Below are 6,810 nucleotides of genomic sequence, written 5' to 3' on the forward strand. Positions count from 1 at the left end.
AGCTTCAAGAGATTATTTGTTATTTAACAGTTGTGTGGTGAGAAATTTTGGGGAAATGGACATACTATGCTCCCTTCTTGAGAATGTTTTATGCACGTTAGTACAGTAAAGTCTCTGAAAAGTCCAGTGGTAGAGTAATATACTTAACTCTCAATTTCTCAAGCTCTGTGATTCTGCATTATTTTCTCCTTCTTTGATGACATCTTTAATGCCTTGTAGATATGGTCTTCAGGAGAATATTGAGAAAGGAGATATGAAGAAACCTGTCAGGCAGGCAGTTAGGGTGGGTCCTTGGTTGAATTTTTTCAAACAAAAGAACAGCCTGAAAAATCAAGCTTCATGCACAGATAAGGGAACTTGCATAGGTGAGCTTGCCTAACACATGCCCACAGCTACACAGATAAGCAAGTCTACATGGGTAACTTGCTCAGACATGTCCGCAATGGAAAATTCTATCCCTTAACACATGTGCAGTAAGGGGAACAAAGGAATAATGGAGTAACTCACTAAGGGTCTGCATGCGCACTAGGAGGACAGAGTGGAGCTACACAGCTCGCACCTTATGCAAATGAGATGCCCAGCCCTCATTGTTTTTTTATAAAAGCCTTGCATTCAACTGTAAAAATGGCAGTGACAACCCTCTTCCAGGTCCCCTCTCCACAGTAGAGAGCTTTCTTTGTTTACTTATTAAACTTTTGCTCCAACTTACCCTTTGTGTACAAGCTCCTTAATTCTCTTGGTCATGAGACAAAGAACTCTGGGTGAAATTCACATCACGATGAAGAACTGCTACATTGTGGTGCATTGGCAAGATTGTAACAATTTGGCTTGTAAAATGCAGCTCTGGGCAAAGAGGTTCAATAATTTACCTGGATGCGAATGATAAGGTCTGGCTGATGTTTAATAAATGTTTGTAGGTTGCCCATTGAAAAAATAAAAAGAATCTTAAGCAATGTAGAATCATTAATGTGAGAGCCTTAAAACCAAGCCACCGACAAATCATCCCTGCAAGGGGAAAGTAGGATAGGATAAGTTAGTACCACTCAATTTTTTATTGTGGTAAAATATACATAAGATAAAATTTGTCATTTTAACCATTTTTAAGAGTACAGTTTGGTAGCATTAAATAGATTCACATTTTTGTGCAACAATTGCAAGAATCCATCTCCAGAACTCTTTCATTATTCCAATCTGAAACTCTGTACCCATTAAACACTAACTCTCCTTTCCTCTCTCCTCCCAGGAGCTGGCAGCCACCATTCTACTTTCCGTTTCTATGAATTTGACAGAATTCAGAATTGTAGGTACTTCATGTAAGTGGATTTATACAATGTTTGCACTTCTGTGTCTGGCTTATTTCACTTACCATAATGCTTTCAGGACAAGTCATTTTTAAAAGAAATGACTTAAGGTCCATGAAAGAAAATAAGCAGCCACATATTATAACAGGCCCTAGTTGGAATTACTAGTAAAAAGCCAAATAATACAAATGTAAAGCACTAATTGTAAAGCACTGAGGGATATAAAGGCATTAAGGCTTTCCTAAAGAAGGAAATACTCTCAAGTAAAGGGCAGAAATGGAAAGAGCTGAAGATACATCTTCCCCTGGTATGTAATTGCTTGGGAGCTGGTGTCACAGCTTGTCATTTTCTGGAGACTAATCAACATCAGGCAAGGCCTTCAAAAGGCTTTGCTTATGTTTAAACATCTAGAATATGTCAGACCTCACCAAAGCCATTGAAGCTACTGCAGAAGGTCCACCCTAAACAAGAACATAGACTGAGGATCATGCTTTCATTTATTCCACATGGCTACCTTTCAAATCACAAACAGCAGAATGTAGCCTGGTTAGCACTCAAACATCAAAGGCACAAACATGACCATTTTGTTGCGTTGCAAAACTCTCGCAGGGAAAGGAACCAGAAAAAGTAAGTGTGCTTGTTGTAAAGAAGGAAAGCTGAGAAAAGAGGAAGCTATTAAGGTATATCTTTTTAAATATTCTCCATGTCTCCCAAAATCATATTATCAAACACAAATCACTTCCCACCTAGGCCAATTGCAAGATTGCTCCTAGCTGGCCTCCTACCCAGATCCTAAGACCCTAATTCTCATCACCGCATTCTCCCACACCAAACCATTCTTCACAGGAGTTGCCAAATGATCTTCCCAACTAAAGCATCACCATGGTAATTGTCCTTCTCCAAAATCTCTAATCCTCTAATGGGTCCCTGTTGCCTACCAGTCAAGTTCAACATTCACAGTCCTCCATCATTAAACGTTTTTTGAGAGACAGATCAAACAGCTGGGAATCAGTCACGCCTTCTCTGCTTCTGGAAAACTCCTCTCAGTGCACATCATAAGTTGCCGTTTGTTGTAGACATTTTTATTTGTAGCCTTTTGAGAAGATAGTGAGTTAAGGGAAGAGCTGTGGAGTCTGCATGCTGACATCATATTCTACTTCCTACCTGTGTGACACAGGGCTAGTTGTTGAATTCTCTGCGCCTCAGTTTCCTCATCAGAAAAATAAGAAAATAACAGTGTCTGTGTCACTGGATGCACATATGGATATGTGAGTTAATATGGATGAAATGCTTAGAACAGTGTGGACTCTGAGCAGTGCCTAACTTTGTGCTGTCTAGCACACAGTATCATACAATACAATATGGACTACTCAACAGTGTCTCCGGATGAAAGAATCCATTGAAATTAAAAAATAATGTGGCCATATGGAAAGGTTCTTTTGTTGAACACAGGAAATTCTATTAAAGTTGAAAATTCCCAAACTCTTTAGGGCTCTCATTGTTAATGATCAATTGTAGAAATAAAATTCTAATTGTCATTTTCTGACTTCTAATAATAAAATTCAGCCAAACGAAAGAAAAAAGAAAGAGATTGATGGGAAAGAAAGTTCAGTCATCAACAGATGTCTCTTTTGTTCATTCGCCTTCTTATGCAAACACTACCCTGCCTTTTTGCTAATCCTTCCATTACAGAATTATGAACAACACTCCTCCAAAGATCAATCATTCTGCTTCCTTACCATAAAGTCTTATTATTTCATGAAGACACAATATTCCCCTCAAACTTTCCCAGCAAGAGTGGACACACCCCAATGCATTAAACAATAAAAATAAAATAGATTCACATACATGTTGGTGCTGAAATATAGCCAAGCCGTCACCTTCCTTTAGTCATTCCTGGCTTTTCTACTTGTTGCTGTTTACTTTTAGGTTTCCATTATGAATTTACACCAACCTCTTCCATCATGGTTTCTCTGTCCACTCACCTCCAGAACCCTCCCTCACCTTTTTGGATTTTATACTGGCTTTCTCCAAGCCATTCCTTGCATTTTACTCTTAGGCCTTCATTAACATGTTCAAAACTACCATTTGAACTGGGAAATACAGAAAAGTGATCTGCAGTAAGAAAAGAAGAGTAAAACAGATTCACTGAGGGGACTTCCTGCATCTCCACAGCACTCCAGTTCCTGATTGCCCTCTGGAGACTATGAAGAGCCCCTGCTCTTAGAGTCCTAAGAGATCCTAGTGTCCTTTTCGTTTAATTCAAGTTGGTTCAAATTAGGTTTCTATTATAACAGAACAAATCTTTTTAGGTGTTTTTTTTAAAACATTTGTCTAAAGTCAGAAAAAGTCACAGCGCTCATGTTAATGTGGCCTTCATTTATGGCATAAAGTAAGTCTCTTACTGTCTCTGCCTCTTTTTTTACTTTAGCAAAATGAGAGACTGCATTTAATTTCTTCCCAGAGCTATGGGGAGAACAACTAATCAATCAGCATGCAGTGTCTTAAAAAGCGTAGTGAGCATCCCCAACACGCTGTGGCACAGTATTCTCCTATGCACGCTAATGAGTACTGTAACTAGAACGCCTCTCAGTAGCTCTTTAACCTAGGGGGACAACTCCCACTAGAACTGGATTCCAATTGGACTCTGTCTCCTCTAACTCTGTGGAAAGTATCCTAGAGGGTTCATGGATTATCTGAGCAACTCAAGCTAAAGACTTGGGTGATTGAACCTAGATTGGGATGTTGAGTATTAGAGACCCAAGTAATTACATATCCACAGGCTCAACTAACTTGGCAATCATGGTGCCAGCTAGAGTAAATAGCCTATTTTAAGTTCTTTCACCAATCACTTTCTTCTCTCTTATGTTGTTGATGCATCTGTTTTCTAATTTTGAACCATAAAGACTTAATTCTTAATAAGTGTATATTTATTTAGAAACGTTTTACAGTTGGCCTAATTCTTAAATCCCTTCACTTTCTCTTAAAGAGTAAGCTTTTGTAATATTTCCATCTTGACTGTCTGAAAATAAAATTGGGGTACATCACAGCTAATGCTCCTTGCATGGTCTCTCTCCAAATTTGATTGAATGATATTCTAACCCCTTATAAAAATCCAAAGAATCACATACAAAAAAATGAGACTCCGTTTGACTTCGTAATTGACCAATCAAAATTAAGTTCCCTTTCTCTGATTTATCTTTCAAGGAAGATTTAGCAATCTTGGTAAAAGAGCCACAAACTTAGATTGCAACTGATTGGAGAGTCTCCATGTAGCTCCCAAGTAACAAAAATATATGATCCTTGGATATTCATTCTAAAAGGAAAAAATACAATGTAAAAGAATCGGGAGCCATTTCCAGAAGTCAGCAGTCGCCTCAGCCGTCAGACCTGTGCTTGCTACAGGAAGTGGTAAACACTTGGCTTGTGGTTCCTGGTGTTTGGACCTCGCTGTAATGGTGGGAAAAGAAAATGTCATTGCCTAGCAATAACCGGGCTGCAGTCAATGCTTCAATCTAGGGGCCAATTCCAATGACACCTGTTCATCCCACCCAGGTATTCCAGTCTTTGCGATGCATTAGAGGGTTGGTCTAACTGTAAGAGAAGCACCACTGATTTTTCTGATTCCTTATGCATTGCAGGCTGTACAACAGGTAAACAGAATAGTGAGATGTCACCTGAGCCAGTCAAACCTGAAGTCAAGACTACAGAGAAGAAAGAACTATTTGAATCAAAACCCAAATTTCAGGAGCACATCATTCAAGCCTCTAACCCAGCAGAATCAATAAAAAGGCCAAGTCCAGGTAAACCAATGACAAATTTGGAACTAAAAAGCATCTGCCTGCCTAAAACAAGCACTTGATAAACTGTCGTAAGGGAATGAATAAGATAAGAAGACAGTGAAGAAATCAAGATTGGGACCTCATGTGAAAACGGAGCATGTTCAAAGACACCTCAGGGTCCACAGAATCTAGAGAAAGCCTGTGTCTATCATTCTGGAGCACCTCTTTTCCATGAGGAGATGAAACTCTGAAACTATTGAAGAAAATAAAATAAACTTCTGATTTTAATATGTTCTTAGCCCAAGAGGGCTGTGCAAAAAGGAAACACATGTAGACCACAGAAAAAAAATGCTGGGAACAAAGTTATTCCATGTAGACAGGCCTGGCATCAGGCAAGAGACCACAATTTCCATAGATGCTAAAAACTCACTTCCAGAACTTAGTTGAGTAAAAGCAAATAGTACATTATTAAATGTGTACATTGCATTTGAATGTGGCCCATTGCATGGTGGCTCATGCCTATAATCCCAGCACTTTGGGAGGCCAAGGCCGGTGGATCGCTTGAGCCTAGGAGTTCAAGTCCAGCCTGGCCAACATGATGAAACCCGTCTCTACCAAAATACAAAAGTCAGCCAGGTGTAGTGGTGCATGCCTGTAATCCCAGCTAATTGGGAGTCTGAGGCATGAGAATCACTTGAACCTGGGAAGCAGAGGTTGCAGTGACCGAGGTTGCACCACTGTATTCCAGCCTGGGCAACAGAGCAAGACTCTGTCTCAACAACAACATCAACAACAAAAGCAACGCATTGTATTTGAAGAAGAGAAGAAATTTCATCAAAATGCAAAATTATGGATTGTGATTGTTGTAAAGTGAAATTAGGTAGCTATGACTGCAATGCAGACAGAGAGCACAGTAAGAATAGCTGGTCCTATGCAATAGGCACGCCTTGAATTGCCTGCAACCAAAAAGCAAGAAAAACAAACAGAAGATACAACACATTGAGTGATTGAGCTATTGCCTATTTCAGAATTCTTAATAATGTGTGGCAAAGTGGTATCTTGCTGCTGTAATCTTTTGTTTTGTTGTGTTGTTGAATCTGGCATTTCAAGATCAACATCAGGTTCTTAAAAGCCAAAGTCAGTTTATCTTTTTGTGCCTCCCATCGTTCTTTTGAGTTACGTAAGATTGATTATTCATTTCTCCTCGCTGATAGAACCATAGTTGTGTCCTATACTTGGAGAAGCTGGAAAATAGCTCACCAACATAATTGCAGTATTTCTTAGTATAATATTATGTTAGGCCAAAAAACATTAAGGAACATTTGTTTTTGTCACATCTCTATTATCTCATAATTAGTAAGGCAAGATGAAATGTCAAATTTTAATCCTTTTTATGGATTTGTGTTCCTATAACATATGAAAATCTTTGAGGAAGAGATGAAGCTCTGCATTATTTTTTCTATGTGGGAGGGTTCTTTTTTTATAGGAGGATTAATTCTGAGGTAGTATAGTAGGTAGTTAAAGGGAAATATATGCACTTATTAACAAATCAGAATTTGTTTACAACTAATTGAATTTAAAAATTATATCAATATTTATATCACTTACCAAGCAGTATGATTTAAGAGTATATGAAACAAATAAGAACACAAAGGTATCAATTTGGTTAAAATTTACCATTTTATAAGACTAAGCAATAATGTAGAAAAAAACTCTTTCCTAATTAA

At 38.4% G+C, this 6,810-nt stretch overlaps 1 pseudogene; it reads left to right on the forward strand.

Moving 5' to 3' along the window:
• Window positions 1-1,876: 1,876 nt before the first annotated feature.
• Window positions 1,877-6,086, forward strand: LOC116481352 (cysteine and histidine-rich domain-containing protein 1-like; annotated as a pseudogene).
• The last annotated feature ends 724 nt before the right edge of the window (window positions 6,087-6,810 follow it).

This window comes from Hylobates moloch, unplaced genomic scaffold (genome assembly GCF_009828535.3).
Source record: "Hylobates moloch isolate HMO894 unplaced genomic scaffold, HMol_V3 SCAFFOLD_3, whole genome shotgun sequence".
NCBI classification, from domain to species: Eukaryota; Metazoa; Chordata; class Mammalia; order Primates; family Hylobatidae; genus Hylobates; species Hylobates moloch.